At 36.0% G+C, this 9105-nt stretch overlaps 1 pseudogene; it reads left to right on the top strand.

Moving 5' to 3' along the window:
• The first annotated feature begins 2414 nt into the window (after positions 1 to 2414).
• LOC149203298 (FRIGIDA-like protein 3) lies at positions 2415 to 8323 on the top strand (annotated as a pseudogene).
• Positions 8324 to 9105: the final 782 nt, after the last annotated feature.

Raw genomic sequence — 9105 nt, 5'->3', positions numbered from 1 at the left:
ATTTTTGTTTTTGTTTTTGTAACTAATTTTCAAATATAAATTGTGCAAATTAAAATTGGTTGTGGTAGAGAATCATCTATTTTTTATTCCACTCATTTCCCATTGCAATGGAAGAAAGTTCATCAGTGTCACAAAGTAGACCACCCCTTTCCCAACAGAAATCTTCCACAAAGGCATAAAAAAAAAATCCAAAGCAAAGAATATCAAGAAGCAAAAAAAACCTTTGAGTCAAGGTTATGGGCAACTGTGAAATGCACTCAATCTTATAGTGGAGGATCAAGTGGATCAACTGGTTCAAAGGTTTGGTTGTACCCTTATTGTAAAACACAAAAATCAGAGAATGTAGGAAGAGTTTGATGGCATTTACTTGGAATGGGGAAAAAAGAACAAGCAACTTTATTTATGGGTGCACCTAAAACAAATAAAGCTTCTCTAATTAAGCAATTTAATGAACTTGGAATGCTGAGACATATTGTTGAAGGTTTAGTTCAAACCAACAATAATCATAGTGGATTCACAATTGGTGGTCCACACTCTTGTTCTCAACATCAAGTTTCTGTTTCCCACCTTGAAAACCTATGGGATGTAAAAGGGAGGGGGAATCTTGGTGCATCCATTGGATGATTTTTTTTTTTTCGCAAATGGCATAGCTCTCAATGTGTGTAGGTCTCCTTATTAGAAGGAAATGGTAAGGGATCTAGTTAACAATGCCCCTAAAGGTTACAAGCCTCCTAGTTATGAAAAGACGAGGACAATTGTGTTATTTGAAGAGAGGGCTCCGGTTGAAGCTAGACTTCAAGACATTAAAAATAGTTGGAATGAAATTGGGATCTCCATTGTCTAAGATGGTTGGACAGATGTCAACCATCATCCCCTTATCAATATTTTGGTTTCTAGCCTAAAAGGAGTTATGTTCTTAAAATCCCATGATACCATAGGAAAGACAAAATATGGTCCATATATAACGGGTCTCCTCAAAGAGGCAATATAGGAGGTTGGAAGAGAATATGTGATCCAAATTATTACAGATAGTGCCTCAAGCAATGTCCTTGCTAGTGGGTTGATTAAGGATGAATATCCAACAATTTTTTGGACTCCTTGTTCTGTGCACTACTTAAATTTTCTCCTGAAAGATATTAATAACATTGTATGGGTTGATGTCCACATGGGGTAGCTCAAGCGGCAAGGGCCGTGGAAATGAAGTCTCACCGAACCGGAAGTCTTGGGTTCAAATCTTGGGCTACCCTTCCCCTGTAGAGGGATACATAATGGACATGTAAATCGGAGAGTCCCACCCCAGCTTACAAAAAAAAAAAACATTGCATGGGTTGATAAAACTATAACTAAAGCAAAGATGCTACAACACTTTATTGTTAATCATGCAACATCTATAGCAATTTATAGAACATATGCAAAACTTCAACTTCTTCGATGTGTCGAGACTAGATTTTCATCTGCATTCATTATGCTTCATCACCTTACTAAAATGCATCAATCTTTGAGAGAGATGGTGGTATCAATGGATTGGCAAAGGTGGAAGGGTTCGCATACTGGGGATGGCCTAAAAGTTGAGGACATTATTATTGGTCTTTCTTCAGAGAATTTTTGGAGAGTGGAGGATATTGTCACCCTTATTACACCTATTATTTCCACCATTCGCATATTTGATAGTGTTCAACCATGCATAGGGGATGTGTTTGAGAGTATGGATCAAATGAGAGAGAAGCTTCATGACATAATAGAAGATGAAAATTCTAGGATCGACAAAGACACCATAAATGAAGTGTGGGAACTTAGTTTGACAAGGTGGAAAATGCTTCATAGCCCTCTTCATTCAATTTCATTCTTACTCAATCCTAAATGGTTCATAAGAAACCATCGTCAGATGTAGAGGTGATGCAAAATTGGAACACTTTTATAAGTAGGTGTTATGATCATCAGGATCGCACTGATTTACGATTTGAGTTAGGAAAGTATTTGAGATCGGAAGACCACTTTGCAAATGAAGATTGTGCATACAACAGACAACAACTTGGAACCATCGAATTTTGGATACAATATGGTGCAGAGACCCCCTTGCTTCATCGATTGGCTATCTATTTGCTTTCACAGGTATTCTCAATAATAAATACCCTTAATGTATTGATTTATTGTTTAAGCAATTAATTCTAATGTTTATTTTGGATTATTTTCCTTTTAAGATTTCAAATTATTATGGCTAACATAATTTTAATTGTATTTTACAAGTGACTAGTTCCTATGCATGTGAAAGAAACTGGAGTGAATATGCTTTCATCCATTCAACGGAGAGGAATCACATAAGCACAAAAATGGCACAAGATTTGGAGTTTGTACACTCAAATCTACATTTGTTATCTCGACAATAACTAGAATAGAAAACTGGACCCACGAGAATGTGGGATTATGATGGTTCACAAGATGACGGAAATGTTGAGCTTCCACTTGAGGTGCTACAAGACAATGCTGAAGACATGCTTGATGATACCACGAAGTCTACTAACCAAAATAATGCTTTTGGAATTGGCTCAAGCTCAACAAGCAGTAATCTAGATTATTAAGTTTACTTGCATTTTGATATGAATTGTTGGAAGTTACCTTAGAGATACATATATATTCAAAAGTATACAATTAATTATTTATATTTCAAATCTCTTATTCTTATCAATGTTTTCTATTTTCTTGGAATTAATGATGGCTAAATCTTTGGATCTACAAAATTATCATTTCTTTCTTAAAACTAAATTACTATTTATGAATGTTTCTTTAAAATTCCATAAGCAGAAACATTGTATGTTTATGATTAGTGCTTTGTTTATATTGTTCACCTTTAATATTGTGTTTTTCTCTCTCCTCATTTCTTATATGTGAAACCTCCAAACTTCGTTTCTCATACCATTCTCGTTTCTCGTTTCATTTCCCATTTCTCCTTTCTGGTAACACATTTTTGTGCATTCTAGACCTGTAGATCAACGAATTCTATTGAGCTTATCTTCTGGACTGAAAAGAGGATTCATTGGGGTAAATCTTCTTTTGTAGGCAATCCTTGAAGGCATGAATTTTATTGAAAAATCTACGACCTTGTAGTTTCTCTGCGGCCTTCATCCCTGTATTATGTCAGCTAAAGAAAGGGGTATGATCTTGAGGTTCAACCCTTCTTAGGGCACCAATTATGAACATGAAACATCCTACCTCTATGGCTTGAAGGCTAGACCTCTCATCTTCTAAAGTTTTCAAAACAACAATTGTTTTATCTATTGAAAAAGCCGAGGTTTGTAGTCTCTCGAGGTGAATTTGCTCAAACTTAATGGCTCAATTGTGCACTCTGAATCTGCATTTTTCTTGAAGATTATTAGAGGATCGTTGCATGCCTAATCCTAAGACGGTTGATATCCCAAGTATCGCTGATTTATGGAGGAGTATTTATCTTTTCATCAAGAAGAATCTGGTCACATTTAGGACATCAAATTGAGGTCTATTTGTAGCTCATTATGAGGTTACATTGCATTAGCAAGGTATCCATCTTTGCGGCTATGTATGACATCTAAAGCATAGTCCGAGCATCCATCCTTTGAAGATTGTGGTTCCTAAGGTACATAATTTTGAGCATAAGAAAGGATCCTAAAGTGTTGAAGACCAATCACTACGTCATACTTGGGAATTTAGTATCATCTCAAGATTGAAGTCTACCTACTCTGGAAGGATTATAGTGACAATGTTTGCATTCAATTACACTTGAAATGATCTTACAAGCTACAAAAAGGCTTTGACACATTCAAGAAAGTTGCACAAATAGTGAACAATTGGATTGCTATTCTGTTATCCACTATTTTGGCATCTCTACATATATATGTTTGTTGATGTGTCTATCAAGGCAAGTGTAGCCAACTTATTGTGAAGAATTATGGAAACAAAACAGAGGTGTGTGACTTTTAATTAAAGCTTGTTGTTGGAAGATTGACAATGAACATGTGGACAATTTTTCCCTCAAGATAGAAGTTGGTACAACCTAAGTGTTTCTATAGAAGATGGGCTTCTTCAGCAACAAAATAGCAGAGCAGTGAGGGTCTCTTCTAATAATTGTACAGAGCAATAAGGGCAAAGTAGTTTCATCATTTTCTATGGTAGTAAGAGCAAAGAAGTTTCATCATTATAATTACAGCAGCTTGGAAGAAAGATTTACTTGTCATCAGTTGAATCTATCAGTAACAAATATGTCAAGGTTTTGTAGTAAGGGTATATGTATTTGGGATTTCATTGTTATATCTTTGCTAGTGTAAGTGGGCCATTGCCCCTAGTATGGGAGCCCACAATAGTTGATTTTATTTATTATCATTTTTCAGGGTGGTTGGGTGGTGCTAGGAAAGTGGTTAAAGTCACCTTCAGGTTGAAACCTGAAAACACTTCAGGGTGGTAGGGTGGTTTTAGGGCGAGTTGGAGCTTGCTAGGGTGTTGGAGAATCCTTTCAACTAATTGTTGATAAAACCAAAGCATTGGGGGGTCCTTCCAGTTGGAGCTGGAAAATTGAATGTTTTTTCTATAGTACTAGGGACTTGGGTTTCCCCTTTCAGTTGGAGCTGAAGCATTTTTATGTACTCACAAAATTATTAGAAAAACACTTGGTGGTTTTTTGTCCAGGAGGGGGTTTTCCACCTAAATTTTTTGTGTCTATTGCCTACTACTCATTTATGTTCTTGAATTGATGATGAAGATTAACTAGCATTTGCACCAAATGTTGCAAAGGAAATGCCGTAAGGCATAAATTGAGGAATAATTCCAACATGGGAATGGGAAAATGTACATAAGATGCAGATATGCAGCATAAATGAGATTCTAAAGATGTATAAATTGAAGTTTATTTAGGGTGCCTAAGTCTATATTTTCTTTTTTAATTATTGAGTTAATATTGCATATAAATCTCATAAAATTCAACCAACTTATAATTGAGGGCTCTGATCTCTAAGTTTGACTTTGGGTCATTAACATGGTAATGCACTGTCTCAACCACTAAACCACATAACAACAAACAAAAGACTACAAAATGTTACGATCATTACTATAGTAAACCCAATGACTCTACACACAATAATTTATTCTTTACTCGAAGAGAATATTGCTTAACCATATCCATAAAAAGATTGCAAGGTGGAAAGCATTATGCAGAACAGAATCTCTGTTATTATAACTTGTAAGTTGTAGCATTGTTCCAAGCAATAAAACTATCTTCACATTTTGGAAGATCAAATGGAAATAAGTTTTGAAGAATTCAATAAAAAAAGTCCAAGATCATTGGATCACATGATTAATGGTACCCTGTCCTATGAATCTAATATTTTTATGCACTTACAATTAAGGGAGAAAACAAGGTCCAAACAATGTATACCACAGGGACCAATAAATATTATATTTGATAATCCTTGCTAGGATCAGAAAAAACAACATTACTTCTCCTTAAATCCTTCACAATCAAATTATACAATTGTTGTACAACACAAGGCCCATGCTGTTGTCAGTAGTTCTGATTGAGAATGCGACCAGATTCCTTCAATCTCATACAATGATTAATGCACCAATTATACAATTGTTGTACAACACAAGACTCATGTTGTTGTTAATCAAGCAATAGTTCTGATCGAGAATGCGCTAGATTCCTTCAATCTCATATAGTGATTAATGCACCAAACACAGGTGTACTAGTTGCAACGACTTTTATATCATTTTACTGATGTTGTCATGTCAAAATCAATGTGATACAATTAAGTCACCTTTAAGAAGAACCTCATTGCAATTTCTATACAAGGATGTCTGTCTTATCATTACTCATTCTAATTTCACCTCTTTTATTGTCAGACTTCACGAATTAGCCTCCAAATGCTTGCTTCATCCACAGACCAGTCAATTACCTTTTATAAATATTTTGTTTGAGCATTGGAACTCAATAACATTTACAAAATTATAAAAAGTTTATCTCCAATCAATTTCTTTTCTTTTCTTTTTCTTTTTCTGATTTCCACTTATTATTGTTATATAAATATCTAAACTCATTTTATAATACTTTAAAAATAGAAATTTTCAGATATTATAATCCCTAAATCCTTTCTTCCCATTCTTAATGACTTTTGCAATTGGAAATAGGGCTTTGCAATGAGGTTCCCTCTGCATTAAACTCTGCAACTGACCCACCACGGTTAGTGTTAGAGTCCTTGGAGGGGTTTTATTCTCTTGAACAAAAGTCAAGTGACAAGAAAGAGTCTGGGCTCCTGGCTCTACGCCGGGCCTGTACATTATTACTGGAATCTCTTGTACCTGTTTTGGCAGATCCTATTTTGGGTGTTGAACATCCAGTTCTGCCCTTAAATATAAAGGAGCAAGCCAAAAATATTGCACATGAATGGAAGTCGAAGATAAACCTTGAAGGAGATGTTGCCAATGGCAATTCGTTAGAGGCCCAGGCCTTCTTGCAACTTCTAGCTACTTTTGGAATTGCGTCAGAGTTTGATAAAGATGACTTATGCAAGCTTGTTCTTGCAGTTGCACGGTGTAGTCAGACACATGAACTCTGTCGTTCCCTTGGACTTGAATCAAAAATGCCAGGTTGGTTGGCTGGTGTTCTGTAATGTTAGCCTCAGTGGCTAGGCTGGCAAAATTTCCATCCATTTTGGTAGATAGGATTTTTGTTGTTTTTCTAGCATTCATGGCTAGCTTGGTTTTTTTGAGGGACTGGTGGATTTTATCAGTATACTTGGTTGTGGCTGATTGAGTTGAAGATAAATTTTGGTAATCCTGGCTGTAGTAAACCTTCCCAACGTTTTTTGTTTAGTCCAGTGAACGGGTTTCTAAGTTGACGGGGTTGGTAGTCTTTTCTTTAGATCTCAACATTTCATATGCAAGGCAGATATTGAGTGGCCTCTACTAGGTAGACATCTTTTTATGAGGTAGAAAGTTGTATGTAAGTTATTTTGTTGATATTAATAAAGGCACCTGAAGATGATCAGCTATGGTAAAGTGTCATAAGGCCTTTCATGAGTGGGGAACTGTTTACTTACGAAAATGGTCTCAAGCTGACATAGCTGTTATCTTTATTGACAAATCCGTTGAAGTTGTCTGTATTGTTTTTTCTTTCACAGTAAACTGTCTTTTGGTATTTCAAATGTTTGTGACATATTCAGATTAACTGAAAATTTTGTGACAATTTCATGCAGATGTTGTAGAAACCCTGGTCAATAGTGGAAAACAAATTGAGGCAGTCAACTTTGCTCATGCATTTGGGTTGACAGAGAAGTTTGCACCTGTTCCTTTGTTGAAGGAATATCTAAAAGATGCTAAGAAAGCTTCTTAGGCAAGTTTAAAAAGCGGGAATAACTCTACTGTTGCACAAGTACGATTGTATTACTGTTATACAAAATGTCTTGTTATGTGATGATCATTTTGGCTTAGTATTGTTGGTTATATCAGAAGTTCCTTTTTTGACCGATATTTTTATTTGCTGCTACAGAATGAAGTAAATACAAAAGAGCTTTCTGCTTACAGAGCTGTTATAAAGTGCATTGAGGAGCACAAACGTGAATCGCAGTTCTCACCAGATCCTCTTCAAAAGCGTGTAGCTCAGCTAGAGAAAGCTAAGGCTGATAGAAAAAGGTCTGCAGGTGCTGTTAAGTCTCAACCTAAGCGTCCTCGTGGTAATGGAGGAAATGCTGGTGTATATATGCCTCCATTAAGTGCAGATGAAAGAAGTCCGACTCTTTATGCTTCTTCTAATGGTGCAGACAGAAGCTTTTATAGGTTTTTGGATAGAGTACAATATTCTGGTGCAGCTCCAGATGTTACATCCTACAACCTACAGGGCCAAAATGCATATGACAGATCAAACCAAGGATTATATGGAGCAGGCTATGGTGTTGGAAATAGGACTCCAGTCTCACTCTCAAGGCCATATATGTATCCATCAGATAACATGGGGCCTTCGTTGTTGGGTTCCGGTTCTTACAATTCCTCTACTAATTACAGCAACCATCACTTTGGCAGTAGACTGCCTGCCCCTCCTCCAGCTTATCAGTCTTCTTTTATACATTAGGTAGGTACGGTGCTTATCTTACCGTGGTCAAGCAAGTTCTGATCTTATCAGGCCCCATAAAACCTTTTCTATTGGATGTGGCTGGTAGTAAGCACTTAGCTTTGAAGAGGTTTTTTGACTTTGTTTCTGTAAATCTAAAAGATTGGCAAAGTTCATTTGGCAGCTTTTCACAATTTTCAGTGGTGTTTTCTTCTATTAAGGAATTTTATTTTTGTATGGTATTGAGTGCTTCATCACTTTCCCAGGTTACTATATACTGTAGTGTTTACAGTTCAAAGATGATTCTATGCATAATTTTGGTATTTTTTTATTTGTTTGACAAATCAGAGAGGATCAATCTGTCTCTTTGTGGAAGATTAAAATTTGGTGAATAATATATCATTTGTGATCTTGTTCGGAGCTCATAACACAAGACTTTCAATTGCATTTGTATGTCGAGGGCTGGTCTTGTGCTGAATTTGATTTAATTGTCCACTTGCACCTTACCTCATTGGTACCTGTTTACTCTACGCCTATGAAGCGAATCAGATTTTATTTTGATTAGTCCAATTGTAAGGCTATTTTTGAAACTGGACCCTGCCCCTCTTAAGCTGGACCCTGCCCCTCTTAAGCTGCTGCATGATTTAAATCCCCCTTTTTGAGCAGAAATGATTTGTAGTACTAGTGGTATAGTTGTTATACCCTGCATTAATATTTTTGTGTTCTCTGTAACGAGGAAAAAGCACATTGGAGTTATATGTCCCATCTAGAACTAGCAATTGTCTTAAAAGGTACAAAGAGAGGCCGATAGGATTATTAAATTAGAATTGTTGAATTTCTTTAGAAGAGATGTTGGTTCAAGCCTACAAGGAGCAAAGAGATTTGATGTTTGGAGTTCTATGCTTTTTAGACACCATATTTCTTTAAATACAACTTAATTTTAGAAAAGTTCAACCCCAATGCAGTTCTGTCATGCAGACATACACTTAAATCGCTATTGGGCTTATGATATTGACAAATTCAAAGTAAACTGG

This window comes from Pinus tabuliformis, chromosome 2_1 (genome assembly GCF_031772625.1).
Source record: "Pinus tabuliformis cultivar Carrire ecotype Pingquan chromosome 2_1, CPIR1, whole genome shotgun sequence".
Classification (NCBI taxonomy): domain Eukaryota; kingdom Viridiplantae; phylum Streptophyta; class Pinopsida; order Pinales; family Pinaceae; genus Pinus; species Pinus tabuliformis.
This window is presented reverse-complemented; position numbering and strand designations above follow the sequence as displayed.